Raw genomic sequence first — 26,533 nt, 5'->3', positions numbered from 1 at the left:
GGCGTACACATAGGGAAATGAGGGCATGAAGCCTCTCACGCCCCTATACGCCCCCTTTGCGGCGGACGAAATCCGTCTGCGGCGAAGGGGGCTGCACATGCGCAGATTGACCTCTGCGCATGTGCAGAGTAAAAACATCGGCGGTACGGCCGCACGCGGGCCGTACCGATCCGATTAGAATAAGGGCCATAGAGAGGGAACCGAGCTCTGAGATCACACTGATTGCACTGAGATCACGGGCCCGACCACAAACAATGCTCCAACGTACGAAGCCTGTACCACCTCCTTGCAATCAGGTACTCCACCCACACTGCAAAACTACACATTAGGCAAAATCGATGCCAACAATATTGACCCTAGAATGAATGTGTGTGTGTAGATTGCAAGCTACACTGGCTCAGGGCTGGTGTGAATGCTACACCACTCCCCGCAAAGCGCCGTGGGTTAAGTGCGCTACATAATAGCTGTTAATAAATTAATAAATAAAAATAATCACTGTCACATATTTTCCTTTAACATAATATACTAAGGGTGAGCAAAACCGGTACTGTTGGTGAACTGACAGCTATCTGTTCGGTGTATATAAATAATATTGCTTTATATTGCCAGGTATACTTGAGTATAATAGGAATTAGATTTAGAAATTTAAAGAGGGAACTGCGCTGCCGGGCCTTTGATCACATATGGGTACCCTATGGCAGCCTATGAACTAACCAAGAATGCATTAACAGAACCTATTACTATTAATAATATAATAGTGATAATAATATTGCTTGCGAATGGAGGCTATTTGCATAATCAAGGAGTTTTGCGGTTTAATAGCATAACCACATCACCAAAGTGACCCCACTGATAAAGAATTGATGGACAAACTAGTAGTCCACACGCAAAATTGCTGCCACCACTATACATAGGAAACAGAGAGGGTATGTGTGTCCTTAAAGTGTGTCCTGCAACATCCATCTCTACACATGCTCCCAGCAGGGGACATATAAGAATCACTTTATACTCTGAAATACCTGAACAGCCAAAGCAGCCAGGGAGCTATAAGGATGCCTCCTATACTGTATGCCCATAACAGCCCATCCCCTGCAGCTCTACCTGAGCTGGCTGAGCCCTGACACTGTACTGGCCACTATAATCCTGACTGTAGTAAGGTGAGGCAGTGGCAGCAGCCTATAAGGAAACAACAGGGGGGTGAAATCCTGACTGGGATGGAGGCCTGTACCATTATAGCCCACTGTGACTGGGATGGAGGCCTGTACCATTATAGCCCACTGTGACTGGGATGGAGGCCTGTACCATTATAGCCCACTGTGACTGGGATGGAGGCCTGTACCATTATAGCCCACTGTGACTGGGATGGAGGCCTGTACCATTATAGCCCACTGTTAGAGGGGGGAGGTAAAATGGTGCTGACCTCTCCTACACTCTGTACCCATAACAGCCCATCCCCTGCAGCTCTACCTGAGCTGGCTGAGCTCTTACACTGTACTGCCACTATAATCCTGACTGTAGTAAGCTGAGGCAGTGGCAGCAGGGCTTCTGGCACAATAGCCTAATAAGGAAACAACAGGTGGATGTAATGCTGACTGGGATGGAGGCCTGTACCATTATAGCCCACTGTTAGAGGGGGGGAGGGAAGTAAATATCTCCTGCTATAACCAAATATTCATAAGCCCCCTGAAATTACCAGAACAAAAGGGGAAGCATAAAGGGGGGAAAGAAGGACAGCAAATAAAGATAAAGGCCAGAAATGTAAGAAGGAAGATAGACATAGGAAAAGTAATATGACTCAGAAATATCATCCAGCTCATCTGACTGACTATCACTATGAGAGAAAAACAGAGAGAAAAAGAAGCTAGACAGAAGGGAAATATGGAGAGAGAAAAGAAGGATAAGGTACAGATAAAGCTAATGAATATGAGTCTGAGAGACTGCACTTATCTCCTCCAACGAATCTGACTGAAAAGAGATGGAACCTTCTAGATCAGGGCTGGGCAATTGCGGCCCTCCAGATGTTGATGAACTACACATCCCAGGATGCTTTGCATTAGTTTTGCTATGAGGCCATGCTGAACCTGATGCAAGGCATGCTGGGATGTGTAGTTCATCAACATCTGGAGGGCCGCAATTGCCCAGCCCTGTTCTAGATCATAGGCATATATCAGATGTAGAGCCACTCCCCTGATATTCCATCAACCAATCAAATCAGTACTCCCTTCACACAACGTTCCTCCCCTTAAAAGCTCAACCCCCACATGCCAGTGTATATGATTCCTTGTTACATGCCCATGCTGGTAAGCTTATGTTGCTTCAGATAAACTAGTTATCCTCTGCAATCTTACATTGTTGACCTAATGCTTGTGTCAACCTTCCAACTCTTAGGCAAGTCGATCTCTTTCATGTATTGACCCATGCCATATTGACCTTTGAGTCGAACTAATGACCCATACCCCTATTATGCCACGGGAACATTATGTGCAGAAGCCGGCTCATGTCCCCTGTGTTCCCCTCCAGTTTCAAATAGGAGGGGGGGGGGGTACTTTGAGATCCTACATTTGTGCGTATGTGCTATCCATGCGGATTGTACATCAGCCTGAACATACTGTATGCTATTGATATTGTTGGTGCTCATGATCTGTATGTTGTTGTTTCGTGCAGTTGTACGTTGTGATGAAAACATGATTTTGCCTCGGAAAGCTGTATCTCCTATGCTTCAGTCGCTGGGTTATTCAGCTCCGCTACCTCCAGCTGTTACAACCTGCTCTGCTGCATTACTGTCTAATCCCATATGACAGACTGCTACAACCAAGCAGCGCAGCAGTTCACAAATCTTCCCTCTGTATCAGTGGTAACGCTTTTGGAGTATGCAAGAAAATGAGCAGATTCCATTACAGTCCCCATAGAGAAAATTCTCTAAAAAAATTACAATAAAGTAGCATAAAAAAAGTTGATGGTTTTTTTTTTGTGCAGTAAGAGTTTCATAAAATTCTACAAAAGTTGTGGAAAAAATAATTTGTGTATGGAGTAATAAAACAAATGTGTCACCGATATCAGAATATAAAAAATATATAGCGGTAAATTTACTAAAGCTTTTAAAAGGAAAAGAGGTGATGTTGGTTGTCCATAGCAACTAACCATATTCTGGTTTTTTTTTCAATATTCTATTGCGTCCTATGAAATGATAGACAGAATATGACCGGTTGCTATGGGCAACATCACCTCTTTTCATTTTAGAAGCTTTACTTAATTTACACCATATAGTGTGAAGATGACATAGTGTTCGGATCACGTAGCTGCTGCTCCGCTGAACGCATGCCCCCCCCCCTCACTCGGCTCGGCGAAGACCATGGGGAAAACGAGGCCACTGACAAAGTCAGCGGCCCTCCCTTTCGACAGCCAGGGAACGCCCAGAAAACACTGGCGCAGGGACAGATTAAGGTCTGAGGGGGCCCTGGACAACAAATTTGTGGGGGCCCCCCACAGATCATTCCGATGATGCCCCCCCCAGATCACGCCGACGATGCCCCCCCCCAGATCACGCCGACGATGCCTCTCCCCCCCCCGGCCGCCCCACACATTCATTTACTTACATGGGAGGGTGGGAGTGCGTCCGGGAGCAGGGCAGACATCAGTGGGAGCAGGGCAGACAGGAGCGGGCTGATGGTCCCGGCAACAGCAGCAGCAGAGCCGCCCGGAGGGTGGACGGCCGCAGCTGCAACAGGACTGGTAAGGTCTGAGGGATCACTCTGGAGCGGATATGGGCGGTGCGGCCTGCGCAGCGTGACGGTAGGTCACGATGCACAGGTCGGACTACCTACACCCTCTTCAGATTGCGGGCCGGGGATCGGGAACTCCTGGGCAGCGTCTGAGCCATCGTTCAGATGCTGCCCGGCATCATTTGGCAGGGGCGCCGTGAGTGTGGGGGCCCCCTGATGTGTTGGGGCAACCTCCCCTATCGCGAGGGGCGGCACTACGTGTCCTCCGACCTTTTCATACCCCCAGTATCCACGTCGGCTCGGAGTTGATTTTATATAGTGTGGCGAGCGCACTATATTGTTACACCATGTATTATTATCTTATATAAGCAATATTCTGAACAAATTGATGTTTTTTTTTTTTCCCCCCTTTACCCTATATGTCCTAGGGTTAATGGATGCCCCCTCTAAAAACTATATGTATTGATGCTACTCAATGTTGTCCCTTGATATTCCCCCAGTGTTTCCCTCCCCTCCTTTTCCCTTCTTTCCCCTCCCCCCCCCAGCCCCCTCTCTCTCTTCTTCTCTTCCTTTCTTCTCTTTTGCCCAAAAAAAAAAAACCTGTTACAAAATACGACTTTTGCCACATTGTTTTATGCAAAATACATGTGCATTTTGAATGAATTATATTAAATTCCGGTACTTGTGTATTTTGGCGGCGCCCCCGATGTCCGTCGTACGACGAACAGATCGCATCGCATCGCATGCCATGCACCCGATGGCATGCGATGCGATGCGACGCGATTTTGACCCCCTATACGACCAAAAATCGTATAAGCACCCTAAAGGGTGCTTTTGAGCACCCAAATGGGTGCTTACAATGTTAAATGCACCCCCACGCCACCCCCCATTTAACATTTTAAGCACCCATTAGGGTGCTTATACAATTAAAAATCGTATAGGGGCTTATACAATTTAAAATCGCATCGCATGCCATACGCCCGCATGCAATGAGATGCCATACAACTTTATATCGTGGGCGCCGTGCTAGGAAACAAGTACCAAATATTTAATACACTGCAAAATATTTTATTGTAAACTAATCCGCGGTACGAATGGATAGGACTGGGATCGGCTGTAAACTACAAATGGAGTATATGGCAAACTTACTAATTCACCTGATTCATATTTTACGATGTTATAGCCGTTTTGGCGGCTGTATTTAATGTCCGCCAAATACGTACGATGCGGCAGCATCACATGGATCACTCAGATACATGCGATGATGCCCTGTGTAAAAAAAAATAGATTAAATAAATAATTTTAATAATGGTGTGCGGTCCCCCTGCCTGGCAATTTCCAGCCCCGGGCTCATTGAGCCGGGTCCTGTTTGCAGAAATACAGAGGGGAAAAAGTTGGGGTCCCCTTGTATCTCTATAACCAGCACCCGGCTTATGGGCTGGTCCTGGCTCCCAAAATACACGGGACAAAATGACTAGGGGTCCCCCGTATTTTGTAACCCAGCACCAGCCCCAAACAACCAGCAGGGTAATGCCACAGCCAGGGGAGACTTTTTATACAAGCTCCACCGGCCAAAGCATTAATCCGTGACTGGTTAACATGGGCCAGGACCCTGGGAGATTGGGGACCCCCCAATAAAGGGTTCCCCCCTCCAGGACACCCCCAGCCCTGGCTGAAGCATGGGGCTTTCCCTGACCGGTGGGCACTGGCAGGGCTTAAAGTGGTCATGCTGAGGTGGGGGAACTCATTTCTCTATGCTACCTAATTACCACCCTCCTATCCCCCCCATTAGGCAGAGACAGGACCAGTGGTAGGGTATTTGTCATCCCCCTGCAAACTAGATTTCTTGTCTGTGAGAATTACAGTGCAGGGCCAATGTGAAGGTTAAAATGTTCCACCTCACCACGAGAGGGGGTGAAACTCAGTTCCACCCAGTTCCCCCTCACTTTAACCCCTGGGCACCGGTCTGATAGCCATAATGTGTAAAAATAAGATTAATACACTATTAAGTTATATTCTGGAACTACAAGTCCAGCAAGCCTCTCCTGCATGCAGGGACTGGGCAAACCACAAGTCCCAGCATGCGGGGCATTAAAAGGCCTGCTCGGTCTTGTTTTTCTACAACATAACAAATAGCCAAATAAAAGACACAAACCATGAAAAATAAAACTTAAAACTTTAATACACACTACAACCACTCATCAATACTTACCTATAGGCTTCCACGTTGAAACGTGTTGAGCCTGCTATTTTTAGGTAGGTGTAGAATTAGAGTAGGTGTAGGATTAGGGATGGTGTATGGTTAGGGTTGGTGTAGAACTAGAGTAGTTGTAGGGTTAGGGTTGGTGTAGAATTAGAGTAGGTATAGGATTAGGGATGGTGTATGGTTAGGGTTGGTGTAGAATTAGAGTAGGTGTAGGGTTAGGGTTGGTGTAGAATTTAGAGTAGGTATAGTATTAGGGTAGGTGTATGGTTAGGGTTGGTGTAGAATTAGATTAGGTGTATGATTAGGGTTGGTGTAGAATTAGAGTAGGTATAGGATTAGGGATGATGTGTGGTTAGTGTTGGTGTAGAACTAGAGTAGGTGTAGGGTTAGGGTTGGTGTAGAGTTAGAGTAGGTATAGGATTAGGGATGGTGTATGGTATGGGTTGGTGTAGAACTAAAGTAGGGTTAGGGTAGGTGTAGAATTAGAGTAGGTATAGGATTAGGGATGGTGTATGGTTAGGGTTGGTGTAGAATTAGAGTAGGTGTAGGGTTAGGGTTGGTGTAGAATTAGAGTAGGTATAGGATTAGGGATGGTGTATGGTATGGGTTGGTGTAGAACTAGAGTAGGTGTAGGGTTAGGGTAGGTGTAGAATTAGAGTAGGTATAGGATTAGGGTAGGAGTAGGGTTAGGTTTGGTATAGAATTAGAGTAGGTGTAGGGTTAAGGTAGGTGTTGTTGTAGGTGTAGGTTACATGTAGAATTAGGGTAGGTATAGGATTAGGGTAGGTGTATGGTTAGGGTTGGTGTAGAACTAGAGTAGATGTAGGGTTAGGGTTGGTGTAGAATTAGAGTAGGTGTAGGGTTAAGGTAGGTGTTGGAGTAGGTGTAGGTTAGGTGTAGAATTAGGGTAGGTGTAGGTCTTAAATATGCTATTTTGACATGTCAACTGTCCACATGCACAATGCCAACATAATGAATGGCTTTAATAACATTGTATATGTAGACATGCCCATGATATGGGCCTCCAGTAACATACCGCAGCCTAGCAGCAACATCGGATTTGGGTAATGTGAGCCTTGTTACTCCACATAGAAGATAAGGAGAACGCTTTAGTTGATCTTGTCTTAATAAATACCACTCTAACAACATCAATACATGTTTTTCAGCTTCTGTAGAAGTTATCCTTGATACCACAACAGATAGTGGAGGAACTGATAGCGTATCACGGTGCCGAATTATTATCTCCTCTCTGGTTTTATTTTCCCCATGCTCATGTCCCAGCTGGAATATTGTTGTCTCGTATCTTCCTGTCAAGGTCAAATTCTATGAGAGTATCTCAGCCAGCAGCGTGTGACGAGCGGCATGCAGATTACTGACTGTAGCATTCCCGAGACTTCTACTTAATGGCTGTCGATGAGTCAATGCAAGGAAACTAGTTTTATCCAACTTCTTACTTCAATAGCGTTTAATTTAATTTACTGTAGGTGAATCAGATCTCCTAAGCCTTCCAAAGCAATTTCCATACACTAATTCCATACATACAAGCTTGTTCAGCGAACGCACAGTATAAGCCTCGCGGTCGCAGTGTTTGGAATTAGGGCCTTATTCTAGTTCACTCTTAGAGGCAAATTCCTTCTCAGATGGACAAAACCATGTGCACTGCAAGGGGGCAGATGTAACAGGTGCAGATAGAATTAGACGTGGGTGAGTTATTTTGTTTTTGTGCAGGAAAAATACTGGCTGCTTTATACTTACACTGCAATATAGATCTGACTTTGAAGAAAACTCCACCCAAATCTAACTGTCTATACATGTTACATCTGCCCCACCTGCAGTGCACATGGTTTTGTCCATTTGAGAAGGAATTTGCCTCTAAGAGTGAACTAGAATAAGGCCCTTAGTGTTTAGTATCTTTTCTGGGATGGAATAGGATCAATCAGTAAGTAACCACAATACTTGCAATGTGTATTTACGTGCAGAACCAGTGGCGTAAGTCCGTACATGTCTCCCGGAGGCTGGATAAATGTTGGTGCCCCCCCATCCCCCATAGACAGATAGCCAGAGAGAGAGGGGGATTTATTGTCGACTTTTAAAAGCCCGGCAGTTGGGATCCCGACTTACAGGGGCTATTCTCCCTCATGGGGATACACAACCCCCTTAGAGGGAGAATAGAACCTGTGGGGAGTCCACAGTGTGGCGAAAGCAGGGGAATGTTTGGGCTCGCCCCGCTGTGGTAGTACCGGCACTCAGGATTCCGATGCCAGTCTAATGACCGTTGGAATCCCATCTGTCGGACCCTCATACCACACCATTACTAATGCACAGCCACTTTAGGTGGGCACAGCACAGCTACTGTACTTTAACCAGCAGTGCAGCGCACAGCGAAATGGCGCAGAGTCACTGCTGCAGGATCCTACAGAATCAAAAACCTGCAAGATTCCGAATCGGTAGGATTACGGACATGATGGAGAAGTCCTCCCAGTTGTCCATGATTAGCTCACACACTTCCCTAGCAGTTAGCTGTCCATCCATTGGCCAGAACAGGGCATATACTGCCAGATGCGGCTAACATGACACTTAGAACATGTCAAATTAAGTGGGACATGCTGAACGATGCGGCATGTCTGACTGATCTACATTTTAGCTCGGTCGTATGTATACGCACATTATCTGGCTAAAGGTGCCCATACACGGTACAATTATTGTATACAATATCGCATCTCATCTCATTGCATCACACAGGTTTTGCAATGCAATGAGATGAGATGAGATCTAGTACAAAGTATTCGCAGCACATACTTTTTGTGCTAGATCTCATCTCATCTCATCTCATTGCATTGCAAAACCTGTGCGATGCAATGAGATGAGATGAGATGCGATATTGTATACAATAATTGTACCGTGTATGGGCACCTTTACCCACTGATATAGGGTGGATCTGCCAGATAGTGTATGCCTAGCTTTAGCAGTGGTGGCACCAATAGGGCAGCCACACCAACTGCCACCCCAAATGCTTCCAAACTTCACTGGCAGTTGGCATGTCTCCCTTATTTGAATACTGGACTTTGCTGCACCCCACCAGTCGAGCGGCCACTCATCGTAGACATTGAGCTTACAGTCCAGAAGCACTTGGGACATGGGGGGGGGCGCATATAGGAAATGAGGAGGCTTGTTGTTAATCTTACTCATAGGTTATACATGGTATCAGGCACACCTCAGACTGGTGGCATGTAAGGATCCTGAAATGGAACCAGAAGCCAGGTCACCGGACAACCTCTCACCTAATGATCAATAAAGCCCAGTAAGGCCAGAAACCTGCAGTAAACCAGAAGAAAGGCTTCCCCTAGAACTCAAAGCAGCATAGTGTAAGCAAGATGGAACCAGAATCCAAATCAGGAATCGGAGTCTTATATAATCAGGGAAGAGCTTGAGGGAGCTATATCCCTAGCACAGCTCTGACACAAGACCTGGCCCTGGAATACCAATGAGGAACTCACAGCAGAAAAACAATATAAGGAAAACAGCACTAGACACCGATATTTCAGCAAGGTACAGGAAACAAATATCTGTAGGTGGTAAATTCTCCTCTTCAATAGATGCCAACATCTCCTTTCAACCAGGTGCTGACATTTCATATCAGGCAGGTGCCTACACAGCCTCCCAGCCAGGTGCCGACACAATCTCTCAGCCAGCTACTGACACATCCTCTCTGCCAGCAGCTTTTCTATGCCAGGTGTTGACATCTCCTCTTAGTCACCTCGCCATAGTCAGGTACCTACACCTTTTCATATCTAGGTGTCTCCACCTCCTCTTTGCCAGATGCCGGCATTAAATCTCAGCCAGCTGTTGACACAATCTCTCAACCAGCAGCCAGCATTTTTTCTATGGCAAGTGCTGACAGCTCCTCTCAGTCATGTGTCTGCACCTCCTCATAGTTAGGTGTCTGCACCTCCTCATAGTTAGGTGCCTGCACCTCCTTATAGTCAGGTGTCTGCACCTCCTCATAGTCAAGTGTCTGCACCTCTTCATAGTTACAGTAGGTGTCTGCACCTCCTCATAGACAGGTGTCTACACCTCCTCATAGTCAAGTGTCTGCACCTCTTCATAGTCAGGTGTTTGCACCACTTCATAGTCAGGTGTCTGCACCTCCTCATAGTCAAGTGTCTGCACCTCTTCATAGTCAGGTGTCTGCACCTCAGGTGTCTAAACCTCCTCATGGACAGTTGTCTACACCTCTTCATAGACAGGTGTCTACACCTCTTCATAGTCAGGTGTCTACACCTCCTCCTAGACAGGTGTCTACACGTCATAGTCAGGTGTCTACACCTCCTCATAGATATGTGTCTACGCCTCCTCATAGACAGGTGTCTACACGTCCTTATAGTCAGGTGTCTACACCTCCTCATAGTCAGGTGTCTACACCTCCTCATAGTCAGGTGTCTACACCTCCTCATAGTCAGGTGTCTACACCTCCTCATAGATTCTACACCTCCTCATAGTCATGTGTCCACACCTCCTCATAGATTCTATACCTCCTCATAGTCCGGTGACTACACCTCCTCATAGTCAGGTGTCTACACGTCCTCATAGTCAGGTGTCTACACCTTTTCTAAACCAGGTGCAGATATCGCATCACTACCAGATATCAACACCTACTCTTAACTAGGTGCCTCCATCTTCACATAGCCAACACCTTTTCTCAGCCAGATGCTAACAACTACATTCTGCCAGATGCCTTTCAGTCAGTTGCCTACAGCCAGATGGGATGCGGTCATTTGGTCTACACTCAGCATGATGGTCGACAGTCATTAGGTCAACGCCATTAGGTCGACGCGGAAAAAGGTCGACATGGTTCTAGGTTGAAAGGTCATTAGTTCAACAGGTCATTAGTTCGACAATGTCTAGGTCGACAGTCAAAAGGTCAACATGGGGATTTTCACTGTTTTTTGAGCCGACATGTGCCGACAGGCGGTATTTCATTCCCTACCATCCACTAGGCCATGGTCGGAGAATAAAATAGTGTCTCGAGTGCAGCGAGCGATGCGAGGGGATGCGGTGCACTTGAAACTGTGTCCATGTCGACTGTGTTGACATTCAGGTAAAAAAACAGTGAATAACCCCATGTCGACCTTTTGACTGTCGAACTAACGACCTGTCGAACTAATTACATTTCGACCTAGAACCATGTAGACCTTTTCCCATGTCGACCTAATGGTGTCGACCTAATGACTGTCGACCATCATGCTGTAGACCAAATGATCCCAACCCCAGCCAGATACAAATGCCTCCTCTCAGTCAGGTGTGAACACCTGTTCTCTGAACAAAAAGAGGAAAAAAATACAGTGTACACTGTATAGGGGACATTTACTAAAATGGGAGTTCTATTGAAGATGGGATGCTGCGCAGCGAGGCACCGAGCTCGAAGTGAGGGGACGCGGTACACTTAGACAGTGTCCATGTCGACGAATGTCGACACATACGCCCTTAAAACATTAAAAACCCATGTCGACGTTTTCCACGTCGACTTTTTGGATGTCAACATTTTAACCATGTCGACCTTTTTCATGGCGACTTTTTAACCATGTCAACCTTTTACCTGTCGACCTTTAGACCCTGTCGATCTTGTGACTGTCGACAATTAGTGGTTGACCATATGACTGTCTATCATGTGTCTATGTTTTATACCGTAACCAATAGAACTGCCATCTTAGTACCCCTAATTGTCCAAAAACGTACACCCAATATCACATACGCTCCCCGATTCCTGAATGTAATCTAACCTTTGGTAATATGGCACTGTTATATTTACAGGATGTTGCTGTTATTGCCATGATGTTAGCATGTGATGTTACTGTGTAACATCCATTCGCAGGCCCTGCGAGGGAATCGCCCTTGCGATTGGGTGGCGCCCAGGCCACCAATCGCAAGGCAGGGTTTGGTGGACTCAACCAGGATAACCCTCAATATTCACAGAGAACCTCCCAGCATGTGCCCAATGACATGGTCTTATATAGAGTGAAATGACACATAAAAGGTTAGTGTGCGTTAGACGTTGCAGCCAACAATAACTGGTTTAGTCTGACTTTCATTTCACCTTTACTAAAGTCCCCCTGGGCAGACTAAAGCAATCTATAAAAGCTAAAGGTGAAAAAATGTCATTGAGGCTACAAATAATAAATGATTTGCTTTAATACTGCTGCACATAGGAGGTATCTGGATGCTAGGGCGACAGCCACTAGGATGACACCAAAATGTAGAAATGTACTAGGTGGACTTTGATAATAGGTTGACATGCTCCAGGTCCACATTGACAAAAGGTTGACGCAAACAAAAGCTCAACCTGACAATGGTCGACAGATGAAGAGGTAGACATGATTTTTTCACCATTTTTCGTTCTTTACGATCCACATGGACTACCACTGGGAATGATACGGCACCACGGGAGCGAAGGGAGCCATGCGAGGATATGAACTACACTACTTAGGGCTTCATGTTGACAGGTGTTGACACTGACACAAAAAAAATACTGTAGGCTTTGTGCTTGTCTTGATCTTTGTCAATGTCGACCTTTTGCCTGTCGACCTTTTGGGTCAAACTATTGACCCCTTTATCCACAATTTACATAACTGCACATTGATATTTAAATAAATATAACACCCTCACTAAAGAGGTACAGTGACATATGCATGAAGGTCCCCTTTCATCGCACCTATTATAGGAGCAATTCCCAAATCACCTGACAGCCGGCTCAGGGAATCAGGAATAATAATCATGTTTAAAATTCCCAATCCTGACCAATGACGGTCGGGATCTGTAAATCACAGATTTTTATTTAATTTCTCTAAATCCCCAACAGATCTCGATCCTCACTGGCCACTAATTTGTGGATCGGCGGTGCTGGCGGATAGAAGAATTGCCACTAATAACTACTGTAGTTTCATTTGATTTTGCTTTTTGATTTAAGATTCTTTATTTTTCAAGTGAGATAAATGATATATTTACACTGTACATATTGGCTCGGTAGAACAAGGTAACTGTGAAACTGCAAATAACATATTATATAACAAAAGTTTACGAGGGAAGGCATCAGGACTGAGGAAGCCAGTGTGTAGATTTTAGAATAAGAAGAACCTGAAAAAACAGGCTGTCCCTGCCTCCACAGCTGCTATTAAACTAACTAACTACCTAATCCTCGTACTTGGGCTAACATCTAAGACAGCTGCTTAGCAGGGGTGTGGGACTCGAACCCGCAGCCTGAGCTTCCCAAGCCGCTGGAATAACGACACACGCCACTGTGCCAGCCAAGTGATGAACGCCTTTCTGTGTAACTCGAAGCTACAATGCAGTGACGTCATTCACTCTGTGCTGCACCATCGCCACCTATTGGCAGCTTTCGGAACTACACCTGATTACTAACGTCTCTGCTCCTGCGGCTGCTTTCAGTGACATGGGACCCATTACCTTAAGGAAGGAGGCTTCTCCAATATCAGGTTCATGGAGAAGTAAGCAGGGAGGGGGGCATTTATCTCCCAGCAGGTTACTATGCACAGAGGTGTCACTGTGCACAGGTAGACCAACCTGAAAAGTTCTAGCACAGAGGTGACTTTAAATCTGTATTTAATTTAAAAAGAGAAATAAATTAGCCAGGCAACTGTCCCTATGTCATCCCTTCCATTCTGTGCCAGAACCATCACAGCATACTGTATATATAGATATTATGACAGATGGGAAATCAAAGATGCAAATCATATCTTTATTACTGAGGTAAAAACAGGATTGTGGAACAGAGAAGGGGAGTCGATTTTTATTGTTATTGCTACTCTATATCACACCTGGCAAGTGACAATACACACTCTAGAGCTACTTACCAATGGTGTGCCGGTTGAACTCCCAACAGCCGATATTCCAAAGGGATTCGAGGTTGGAATCCCGACTTTTAAAAGCTTACAGGGGCTAGTCTCCCTCGTGGGGGTGCATGACCCCCATAGAGGCAAAATAGAAACTGTGGGGAATGCAGCGAGCAGCTGAGTCCGCAGTGTGGTGAGCGCTGGGGCTTGTTTGCGCTCGCCCCACAGTCAAAGTTCCGGTACTCGGGATTCCGGCGTCAGTCTAATGACCGTTGGAATCCCATCTGTCAGACCCCCATACCACACCATTACCAATGCACAGCCACTTTAGGTGGGCACAGCACAGCTACTGTACTTTAACCAGCAGTGCAGCACACAGTGAAATGGCGCAGAGTCACTGCTGCAGGATCCTACAGAATCAAAAACCCGCAAGATTACGACATCGGGACAATGACGTTTTCTCCCCCCCGCTTTGGAACCCGTCTGGCGGGATTCCCACAGTGGCCCTAACTGTGCAGAGTTTGTATATTCTCCCCGTACTTGCGTGGGTTTCCTCTAAATACTCCGGTTTCCTCCCACAATCCAAAAATATACTGGTAGGCTAATGGGCTCGTAACAAAATTACTGTAGCCTTATAATGTCTGTGTGCGTGTACATGTGGTAGGGAATATAGATTGTAAACTCCACTGGGGCAGTGACTGATGTGACTGTTCAACTATACTCTGTAAAGGGCTGCAGAATATGTGTGCGCTATATAAGAAACTGTTAATAAATAAACAATAAAACCTAAGTCGTGACTCGGATTGACTTAGATACTGGAAGTTTGGGAGCGTTCGGATTTAAGGTAATCCAAACCGCTCATCTTTAGTTGGGACATATCATGAAGGTACTTGGCGAAACTAGTGTAGTTGTCCCCCTCACTGTTATGGGACATGATGGCAAAGTCCTCCCAGATGTCCACGATTAGCTAACACACCTCCATAGCCATTAGCTGTCCATTGGCCAGAGCAGGGCATACACTGCCAGATGCATGTCAAATCAGTGGGACGTGCTGAACATTGCGGCATGTCCGACCGATCTACATTTTATTTCGGTCATACACGCTACACTATCTGGCTAATCCACTGATATATGGATCTGCCAGATGATTGTAAAGTGTATGCCTAGCATTAGCAGTGATGGCACCAATAGGGCAACCACACCAACTGCCACCCCAAATGCTTGTAAACTTCACTGGCAGTTTGAATACTGGACTTCACTGCACACTACCAGTCGAGCGGCCACTCGTTGTATCACAGGCTGGCGAAGGGGGTGGGGGGAGCTCTGGCATATAGAATAAGAATGCTAAATATTTAAATAATGGGTACTTATGTAATATCTGGGCTCCCGTTTTTCTTATGAGACCGCGTGTGCTCGCCACGCTTCGGGCACGGTGGCTCGCTGCGCTCGCCACACTATATAAAATCAATTCCATGCGTAGTTGGATAGTAGGAGTATGAAAAAATGGGGTGCATTTAACATGGGAGCCCAGATAATACATAAGTACCAAATAATGTAATCATGATGTGTATAAAAAACTATATTAGCAAAGAATAAGTTACTTGTTTCCTAGCACGGTGCCCACTAAGCTATTTGCTTAGTGGGCTATTCTGCGTAGTGAAATCGCATCAAATCGCATGGGCCATTTTACGGCCATGCGATGTGCGATGCGATTTTCCTATGTAATTTATTCACTGCTCTCTCAGCCCCCGGCCATCGCATCGCATCGCATCTGCCGCAAAATCGCATGCGATCGCATGTGATTTTATAGGGTGTGTGATGCCATGACATTAGGTATACCATAATATGATTGTATGTCCCAAAAATAGGATTAACGCACCCCCTCTCTATCCACGCCACCCCAAAGCATGGCGGGCGCAGCGAGCCCCGCGAGCGGCGGCGGAACGCGTCCTCTGACTTTTTCATTACAACACTATCCACGTTGGCGTGGAGTTGATTTCATACAGTGTGGTGAGCACAGCGAGCCACCGAGCCCGAAGCGTGGCGAGCACAGTGTGACCCGTGAGGGGACGCGGAATACATTTAAAGTAATCTGCGTTCCCTCTCGGGGCTCGCTGCGCTCGCCACATTATATGAAATCAACTCCAGGCTGACGTGGATAGTGGGGTAATGAAAAAGTTGGAGGACGCATCCCGCGCCCCTAGTGGGGCTCGCTGCGCTCGCCACGCTTCGGGGTGGCGTGGATACTGGGGGGGGGTTGTGTGTTTCATCTATTTTTGGGACAGGCAAATTTTGCAGGACATGCGATGTAATGCGATGCGATATAGTGGTGTACAATGAGAAAAAAAAATACATGAAAAGATCGCATGCGATGCGATTTCCCTACGGTGCCGTACGTAGAAAATCTGGGCGCCGTGCTAGGAAACAAGTACCAAGAATAATTAGCAACAGCCAAATAATAATAAAAAAAAACAAGTTCCCCTTTTCTGCAGACGGACATTGCAGGGCAATAGAAGCAGTTTATGATATATAAATAAATACAGAACACTTCTGCTCTAGACCTTATGTAACACTTGAAGCAATAATGTTAATTTAATTTCTAAACCATAAGTATCATAACCAACAGCTGTGTATAATAAACCATAAAAACATAGCACGCACAGCTCCTACTGTAATTGGAAGCTATTACCAGTCCACAGATTGCTACAATTAGGAACAAAATATTTAGGAGCACAAATCTCAAATCTCAAATTAATATTAAATCTAAATGTGAAAACTTTGTATCAATAAAGAAAATACATTTGTCATAAAACTCACTGCCATAACACACTGGTAAAGCAATGCATCCAAGAAAACAAGAACACTAGAAGCAATGTATGCATATAATTACAAATAACGAAGCAAGTACTAAACTTTACTTAATGGAATGCAGATATTTCAGGGGAAACTGTCCTGCAAGGAACATGTACAGTAGTCACTATGAGGATATTCTATCATCTCCTAATCGTGCTGTATGTCTTCTGTTTCATTTATTACCTGAATTGTCATTTCCAGGCTCTGCATAATCTGCTCAGTATTTTAAATCGCTGTCTCTCTCACTTTCTCTTAGGCATTTACCTACACCTCCTCTCAGCCAGGTACCTACACCTCCTCTCAGCCAGGTACCTACACCTCCTCTCAGCCAGGTACCTACACCTCCTCTCAGCCAGGTACCTACACTCCTCTCAGCCAGGTACCTACACCTCCTCTCAGCCAGGTACCTACACCTCCTCTCAGCCAGGTACCTACACTCCTCTCAGCCAGGTACCTACACTCCTCTCAGACAGGTACCTACACTCCTCTCAGACAGGTACCTACACTCCTCTCAGACAGGTACCTACACCTCCTCTCAGCCAGGTACCTACACCTCCTCTCAGCCAGGTACCTACACCTCCTCTCAGCCAGGTACCTACACCTCCTCTCAGCCAGGTACCTACACCTCCTCTCAGCCAGATACATACACCTCCTCTCAGCCAGGTACCTACACCTCCTCTCAGCCAGGTACCTACACCTCCTCTCAGCCAGGTACCTACACTCCTCTCAGACAGGTACCTACACTCCTCTCAGACAGGTACCTACACTCCTCTCAGACAGGTACCTACACCTCCTCTCAGCCAGGTACCTACACTCCTCTCAGACAGGTACCTACACCTCCTCTCAGCCAGGTACCTACACCTCCTCTCAGCCAGGCACCTACACCTCCTCTCAGCCAGGCACCTACACCTCCTCTCAGCCAGGTACCTACACCTCCTCTCAGCCAGGTACTTACACCTCCTCTCAGCCAGGTACCTACACCTCCTCTCAGCCAGGCACCTACACCTCCTCTCAGACAGGTACCTACACCTCCTCTCAGCCAGGTACCTACACCTCCTCTCAGCCAGGTACCTACACCTCCTCTCAGCCAGGTACCTACACCTCCTCTCAGCCAGGCACCTACACCTCCTCTCAGCCAGGTACCTACACCTCCTCTCAGCCAGGTACCTACACTTCCTCTCAGCCAGGTACCTACACCTCCTCTCAGCCAGGCACCTACACCTCCTCTCAGCCAGGTACTTACACCTCCTCTCAGCCAGGTACCTACACCTCCTCTCAGCCAGGCACCTACACCTCCTCTCAGACAGGTACCTACACCTCCTCTCAGCCAGGTACCTACACCTCCTCTCAGCCAGGTACCTACACCTCCTCTCAGCCAGGTACCTACACTCCTCTCAGCCAGGTACCTACACCTCCTCTCAGCCTGGTACCTACACTCCTCTCAGCCTGGTACCTACACTCCTCTCAGCTAGGTACCTACTAGACCTCCTCTCAGCCAGGTACTGTACTTACACCTCCTTGCACAGGGGAGCGATTTATCAGAATCAGGCTCAATATACACAACAGAGAAACTCCCAGCATGTGCTCAATGACATGGTCTAATATAGACTGAATTTACACATAAAAGGTTAATGTACTTAAGACATTGCAGCCAACAATAGCTTCAATTCACCTTTACTAAAGTCCCCCTGGGCAGACTAAAGCAATTTTTTTAAGCTAAAGGTGAAAAAAATGACATTGGGTCTAAAATCTGCTTAGTAAGTCAGTGTGCTGAGCTGGGCAGAGAGACAGCTGCAGTGGCAGCCTGTCATCTCTCTGCCTATCTTTTGTTTGTTTTTTCATGAGGCATAGCCACGCCCCTCCCTGATGCCCCATCACCACTGGTGGCCACACCCCCTCCATTTTTCCGGGCCCGGTCGTCTTCTTCCCTGAGCCTGACAGATAAGCGCCGCCCACCGCCCCCAACCCCCCCCCCCCCCCCAGACGCCGAATCCCCTCACTAGCATGCAAGGGGACGTGTACTCAAACACATCCCCTCGCATGCAGCCATCGACCAACAAATTATTTTTCTCCCCTTCGGTAATAAAAGTCAGTCTAAACCGTCTTTTATTTCCACCGCTGATCGAGGAATAGGAGGTGGGCACTAACATCATGCGAAGTTAAAAGGAACAGAGAATTAGCCGATGATATAATTGCGCACACATGTGCTGCTAGTCGGATATAGTGAAAAAGAAAGGTCACCCGAAACCTTGAAAACAACACTCTAACACAATGGTATCACTATTACCGATCTGCGCTTGCGGATTATTAAAAGTCCATATATTCTTGAACGAAGTGGTACTTCTGCTCTTCTTTTCTTTTATCCTCCGTGTGATTGTCAAAAGTTCATATAAAAGAGGAAAAAAAGAAAGTATGATGGTGTAGTAAGTCTTAATAAAGGGAATCCTCAATATTGGAGATCCTGTGCAACAAAAAGTCATACCATACTCACACCGAGGTGATTCGATCCTACATATAAAGGTATCTATAGGGTAGTAGGTTAGTGGTTACTTATCTCTATAAAGTGTACCGCACTCAGGGCGGGATGTACTAAAGGGAAAATGCGGTAAAACGGGGGTTTTACTGCATTTTCCTATGTACCATTACCCGTCTGCCCCGTCTCCGCCTGGCAGGGTATCCCCACCCTCTGGGTCTCCGTCACCGCAACCTGATGCTAGCCGCATATGTTAGTACATATGCGGTAGCATCGCGGCGGCTGGCAGGCGAGGGGCGGCGATGTATATTAATACATCCCACCCTCACACTCTTAGGGAATAAAATCCTCTCATAAAGGTATCTTTTTTTTTTCTACCACAGCAAAACCGATATTCAATGTAGATTCAATTAATAGGAAAGTGGGCGTACCCAACTTACACTTCCATAGCCGATGTCACTCCTATAGCGGTTCCTCTGTGGGTCTCTTAACCCTAGGTTTCCGAATGACCCCAACGGGTGCAGATGTCCAAAGAAATGGCTATATAAAACGGACGTAAAAGATTAATTTTATTGTATAAAAAATATATATAAAAAAGGAAAAGCCAATGACACAGGGCTGGGTGCAGGAACAGATGAATAAGGTATCACAAACAAACAAGGGTTTACCTCCGGACTAGTGATTCCCTACAAGTGGTACCGAGTTCCCAGGTCTCTTCACGAATGCGTTTCACCTATGCCTAGTCTTCCTTAGGGTGTCCGGGGTGGGGAGTAGTGTAAACAGGTATGGCAATCAGCGGTCCCGGCGCTTGGAGATGATGTCATCTCCAAGCGCCGGCCCCATATACGCTGCGGGTCGGCACCGCAGTCTAAACGGAGAAAATCCCGGATCCGACCTGGCTTGGAACCGTGTTCCAAATACCGGGTCGGATCCGGGATTGTTGTGTAAAAGGGGCATTACTCTCTTAATATGCCTCTGAGAGTACAGTTCACAAGTCAATTTCCAATTCAAGCGACAATGCAGATTGGAAAATATAAAACCTGTTCGCATTTAAATTGTAGAGTAGGCAGACTCCAGGTTTATGTGTTCAGCTAGCCAGCATTTATTTGTAACATACAACAATACAGCACCCAGGGGTGCCGGGTTGATAGTCTTTGTGTAAAATATTGGGTTCTGCTACCAAGCCTTCCTCATATGCAGGCACTTGGAGAACCACAAGTACCTGCATGCAGGGCATTAAAGGGCCCACTGGGGCTTGTAGTTCAGCAGCAGGACTAATAATAAAATAAATACAAACAGCACCTTAGAAAGTAAATATTATGTATATTGTTCCCTTTGTCCAATAGAATCCCCATGGTAGCTGTGAAAAAAAAATTCCGATACTCACCTAGTCCAGTGCAGATCGGTCCTCTTTGGTCCATGTAGAATCAAAAGGGTTATAAATCAAATCGAATACCCAAAACCAGTGGACTGATGAGCCGCATTTGTGTTTACACATGCAGCTCCTCTACGATTCTGAAGGAAAATTCCACTGTTGTCAGTCAATGGAACTCCCCTCAGCTAATCAGAGGAGCCGTTTGCCTCCCATAGAAGCTTATGTTAGGAGCATAACATGGGCTTCTATGGTGAGAACCCGCAAACCAGCAAAGTTAATTGGGGTCACTTTTGTGGTTTCCTTAAAATAGCTTTGCATTCAGGCTAATTTGCTGGATTCCATCCTAGGAGTCCATGATGGAAACTGGCATAGAAGCTCATGTTAATTTCATAACACTGGCTTCTATGGGAGGCGAACAGCCTATCAGGCACAGAACTCCTCCAGAGCTCAAAACTAATTGGCTGAGGGGAGTCACATTGACTGACGTCAGTGGTATTCCCCTTCAGCTATGGGGAGGAGCTGCAAACACACATGCGGCTCCTCGGTCCGCTGGATTGGGTATTTTTTTTTAGCTCATTGGATGGTACATGGATTTAAAAGGACCGACCTGCACTGGAACTTGGATGAGTATAGAAATTCGTTTTCCACAGGTAGCTAGTGGATTCTACTGGACAAGGGAACCAATCTACGTGACAAGAGAGGTGAGTGTATGTATGTATGTATGTATGTATGTATGTATGTTGAGTGTATGCATGTATGTTATTATACTTTTACTTTCCAATGGGTCTGTCTGTATGCAGTGTAGGCTTGCTGGGACTTATTGTTCCACAGCAGAACCCAATATTATTTATTTAATGCTTAATTGTACACAAAGACTACTAACCTGGCACCTACAAGTCCTGGCTTTGGGTGGCCAGGAAAGGGGGATGACCTGCTAAACACTGCTAAGTGTCCCGGGGCCGTGCAGCGCTGCTGTGCACTAGAGCAGCCGCTGCCCAGCTCTGCCCCCAGTAATCCGGCTGTCTGCGGCATGATGTTAGCAAAGTCACGTTGCACAAAGCAGGAGGAAGGGGCCGGGCAGACGCAGCCAGGCAGCAGCTGAAGCTCAGCTCATCGCTCAGCGGCGCTGCCCTGCGCCAAAGGGAGACCATGGCAATACCGGAAATTTTACGGCAATGCCATTGTTAGCACTGAAGCATAGCTCAGGAAAATTTCCAGGATTACCACTGAAGGGATTAATATTTGCTTAATCTGGGAACTTCGCTGATCATCGATCAATTCTGAATCAGGCCCCATGCTGTGCTGAAAGGAGGAAAATCCTTAATTTGTTTCCTGAGTCCAGTTTTGCAGGGGGCTGACATATAATTGTATTGTTATTTGTGTAAACATATACAGTATTTGCTCTGCATAGGAAAAAATCAAACATTTGAATCCGCATCTGTTGCAGATCATATTTTGCTGGGTGCTAATGTAACACCTGTCTCAAATTAGCTGCTAACTCTATGCCCTAATTTGCATAATACTCACAGCAGCTGTAGCATTGATTACATACACTATATTAGAACCAAAGAAGGGAAAGTGATGATACATATTACAATATTATCACTGTAAAGGCCCATACACACTGGGTGATTTTGAGCTGAAAGCAGCTGTTTTTTACCATTTGAGTTGCTTTTAACCCAACAGCCGCCCAGTGTGTATGGCTGGGCGATAAACAGTGAGCACTGATGCACAACCCCACATCATCACCGGCTGCCGCCACTCACCTGCTGGTAATACCAGCCAAATGGATGGTTTTCCATGGCGTCCTGACTTCCAAATGAACCCCCCCCCCCCCCAACATGAGACACTGCCAGCCTTAGGCAGGACACGGGACAGTCCCAAATATGACACTAAGGTGTAGATTAACTAATATTTCTGAAAATGAAAAACTGAAGGCAGAGGGGTAACAATAGCCCCCAGAGACCCTGACTTGGATTGTGGGGGCTAGGGGGCTATAGCTACATCCACGCTGGGACCTTCAGATACTTGTCCATACCTCCCAACTGTCCCGCTTATCGCGGGAATGTCTGTTTTTTTGGGACGTCCTCGCATCCCTCCCGGGGCTGCTTGGACGACCCCCCCCCCATCTATCTGGTAACTCTGGATTGCAGTCTGAACCAACCCCTGAAACTCTAAATATCTTTCTCAAACAGAGGACATACATTTATTATCATCCACCAGCAAAACAACTATTCCGGATAAAGTCCACCCAGAATTACAGATCTGTGGATCCGGTGGACTGTCGGTGATTTGTGCCATTCTTGGACCAACCATATGAACATCTGGTGGAGGACACTCATACCCTGTTATGGGTGGTAACTATTCCAGCCTATGTTGCACATATACATTTGGGATAATATAGGAACAGACTCTTCGGCAGTAATGAAATTCTATTTGAGTGCCCATTATTCTTTTTAACCTATGCATTATCTACTCACATTGTTTTTATAATTTTTACATGCTACATTAAATATTTGTTAAAGATCATCCAATTTGTAATGCATCTTATTGTACTTATGTATTATCTGGACTCCCATGTTAAATGCACCCATTTTTTCATACCCCTACTATCCAACTACGCATGGAGTTGATTTTATATAGTGTGGCGAGCGCAGCGAGCCACCGTGCCCGAAGCGTGGTGAGCGCAGCGTGCCCCGCGAGGGGACGCGGTCTCATAAGAAAAACGGGAGTCCAGATATTACATAAGTACCCATCTTATTTACATTGGTTTTTCAAAATTTCTGCACTGCTCCAACTTTCTTTTTTCCTTTGCACCTGACCCCATATAAAATGTCCCTCCCAATAAGGCCACCGCCTCAAAGGAGACAGTCATAGGCGTACCTAGATATTCGTAGGCCCTATAGCAAAAGTTTGTAAGGGCCCCCTATTTAGCAACTGATGGTGATAAATGTATGTAAAACATATTACTTAGACAGCAAAGATGAGCCCCCTTCAGCTCTGGGCCCCATAGCAGTTGCACCCCTTGCACCTATGGTAGTTATGCCCTTGGAGACAGTTATTAGCTACATTTTTAATGGGAGCAGGAACGACAGACCTGGCGGCAGCGACAAGAAGGGTGAGGGGGGAATCTCCTGACAATTAGCAGAAACCCTGACCACGAGCTGGACATTGGGCAGACCTGCTCACTCAAAATGGCTTCCTGAACTCCACAGCCTAGGCCAGTAAATGTGCATCAGAAGACTCACTGGCAGGGAGGCTCCAGAGAAGGGACTGCAGCACAGTTCAAAATTCTAATAGGGGAGCTGCACCAACTGCCATTCCAAACTGACTCACTAGAAGTTGGTGTTTCTCCCCTGCACAACCCCCTCTGGAACAAGGCCGACCCGCTGCTTTCTGTTTTCTAAAACAGCTGTCCCTCCCTGCCTCCAAACAACTGCAGTCTGTCAATCAGGCTGCGGCTTTCCTAACACTGTGACCCAGAGGCGTACCTAAATATTCGTGGGCCCCATAGCAAAAGTTTGTAAGGGCCCCCTATTTAGCAACTGATGGTAATAAATGTATGTCAAACATATTACTTACACAGTAAAGATGGGTCCCCTTCAGCTCTGGGCCCCATAGCAGCTGCACCCCTTGCACCTGTGGTAGTTACGCCCTTGCTGCAACCAGAGTGGCAGCTATATCGCGGGTGATGCGCACTGCGGCTCCATCGCATATTCCCTCCACCCTACAAAAACACTGGATTTATATAGACTCTGAATCAGGCCCACAGAGTGCCGCAATGTGGTGACAAAAATAATCACAGAACGAAATAAACACACTCAGAGCTGCAAACGTTACAAGTGAATAATCAAAAAACTTGTCGGAACACACTGTAATATGATGGAAGAAAACGCTTTATATTCATAGGTGGGTGTTTTAATACCTAATCCCGACTTTCATATGAACAATTATAGTCTTGAAAAGTCAGTGTGTGACACATTTGATATTTTACATTTACTTAATTGTCAGAACTGTCATATTACTAATAAAATGACACTCTACCTCAGAAAATGCATGTTCCAATAAAGCAAATGTACTTAGGAAAGGACAGGCTTTGTTAACTCTATAGTCACCATTGATGATTCTCAGGACTGACTCTTATCAGTAGACAGCTTCAGGCAGCTGCCTAGAGTGCAGTATCTGGGGCACCCCTGAGTCTGCATATAACAAAATGAAGGCTGTATCTGAGAGGCAGGGAGATCAGCTGCTATGGGGCCCAGAGTTGAGTGGGGTTACCTTCCCTGTTACAGTTACATGTGTTATATACAAACAAGGGCATAGCCACCATAGGTACAGGGGGTGAAGCTGCTATGGGGCCCAGAGCTGAGAGGGGCCACCTTCCCTGTCATAGTTGCATGTGTTTTACATAAAGGAGTAGCTACCATAGGTGCAGAGAGTGCAGCTGCTATGGGGCCCACAGCTGAGAGGGGCCACCTTCCCTTTCACAGTTGCATGTGTTCATACCTCCCAAGTTTGCCCGAGTAGGTTGAGGGACACTGTCGATGCGTGCCGCAGGCCTAGTTTCGGGGGCGTGGCCTATACTCGGAGCTCTCCTGCGAGGCCACGCCCCCATTTTGCCGCTATGGGGGCATGACCCAGAGGCTCTGTGAGCCTCTAGCCATGCCCCTAGACCCCTGGCTGCAGGAATAGACGCTGTGCGCTTGCACACAGCGTTTATTCCACGCTGTTTAGCAGCCGACAGGGGGAACTCCCAACAGCCCCCCCCTCACCGCAGGACACTGCCGGCCGCGGGAGGGACAGCGGGACAGGTCCTGATAATCGGGACTGTCCCGCTAAAATCGGGGCTGTTGGGAGGTATGTGTGTTGTACACAAGGGAGTAGCTACCATAGGTGCAGAGAGTGCAGCTGCTATGGGGCCCACAGCTGAGAGGGGCCACCTTCCCTGTAACAGTTACATGTGTTATATACGGATTCGGTATGATATATCTACAATCAAAATCCCGACGGTCAAAATACTGACAAGGTCAAAATACCGACATTTAAAATATACACAGTTTAAAAAGTATACACAAGTTATTCATATTTTCTTGGTATGTATGTTGACATAGGTGGACATGAAACCCATATGAATGTGGGCTCGCTTCGCTCGCCATGCTTCGGGCACGGTGCCTCACTGCGCTCGGCACACTATTATATTCCCCTCCATGTCCACTGGGATGGTAAAGTATGAACAAGTTAAATGTCGGTATTTTGACCGTGTCAGTATTTTGACCCTTTCGGTATTTTAAATAAGAGGGGCCACCTTCCCTGTCACAGTTACATGTGTTATACATACCTCCCAACATGACCCTCTCCAGGAGGGACACATTGCTCTGTTCCTGAACTTCCCTCTTAATGTATGATTGCCATCACCTGTTTTTGAACATTATTATTATTATAATTTTATTTATAAGGCGCCACAAGTGTTTCGCAGCGCCGTACAAAGGAACAATACAGGGAAACAAAACTTGGCATAACATTGAATAAATAACAAAAATACAGTACAAATAAAGAGCGCCACAGTTCAATACACATTACAGCTTGGATATAAGTAGTGAGGACTCAATCAACATACAACTAGAGGCTTGAGGCCAATGATGGAGAGGAGTATGCAGACGAAGATGGTCACTGGGTGTTGGAGTAAAGGAGAGCTGTGAGTGAAATGTGAAGAGAAGTGGGCTTTGACAACAGGAGGGAAGAGGGCCCTGCTCGGAGGAGCTTACAATCTAGTAGGAACAGGTTATCTAATAAGAAAGGTGCTTCAACACAGGTGATGGTAATCATGCATTAATAGGAAAGTGCAGGAGCAGAGCATTGTGTCCCTCCTCCTGGCATGGGTCAGGTTTGGAGGTATGGTTATATACAAGGGTGAAGCTACCATAGGTGAGGGAGTGCAGCTGCTCACTCAGGGGATGGCAATCATACATTACTAAGGATGTCCAGGAACAGAGCATTTTCTCCCCCACGTAGAGAGTCGGGTAGGCAAGTACAGTATGATGTAATGTGACATAGGGG

This window comes from Crinia signifera, chromosome 2, assembly GCF_055691185.1.
Source record: "Crinia signifera chromosome 2, ASM5569118v1, whole genome shotgun sequence".
In the NCBI taxonomy this organism is placed as follows: Eukaryota; Metazoa; Chordata; class Amphibia; order Anura; family Myobatrachidae; genus Crinia; species Crinia signifera.
This window is presented reverse-complemented; position numbering follows the sequence as displayed.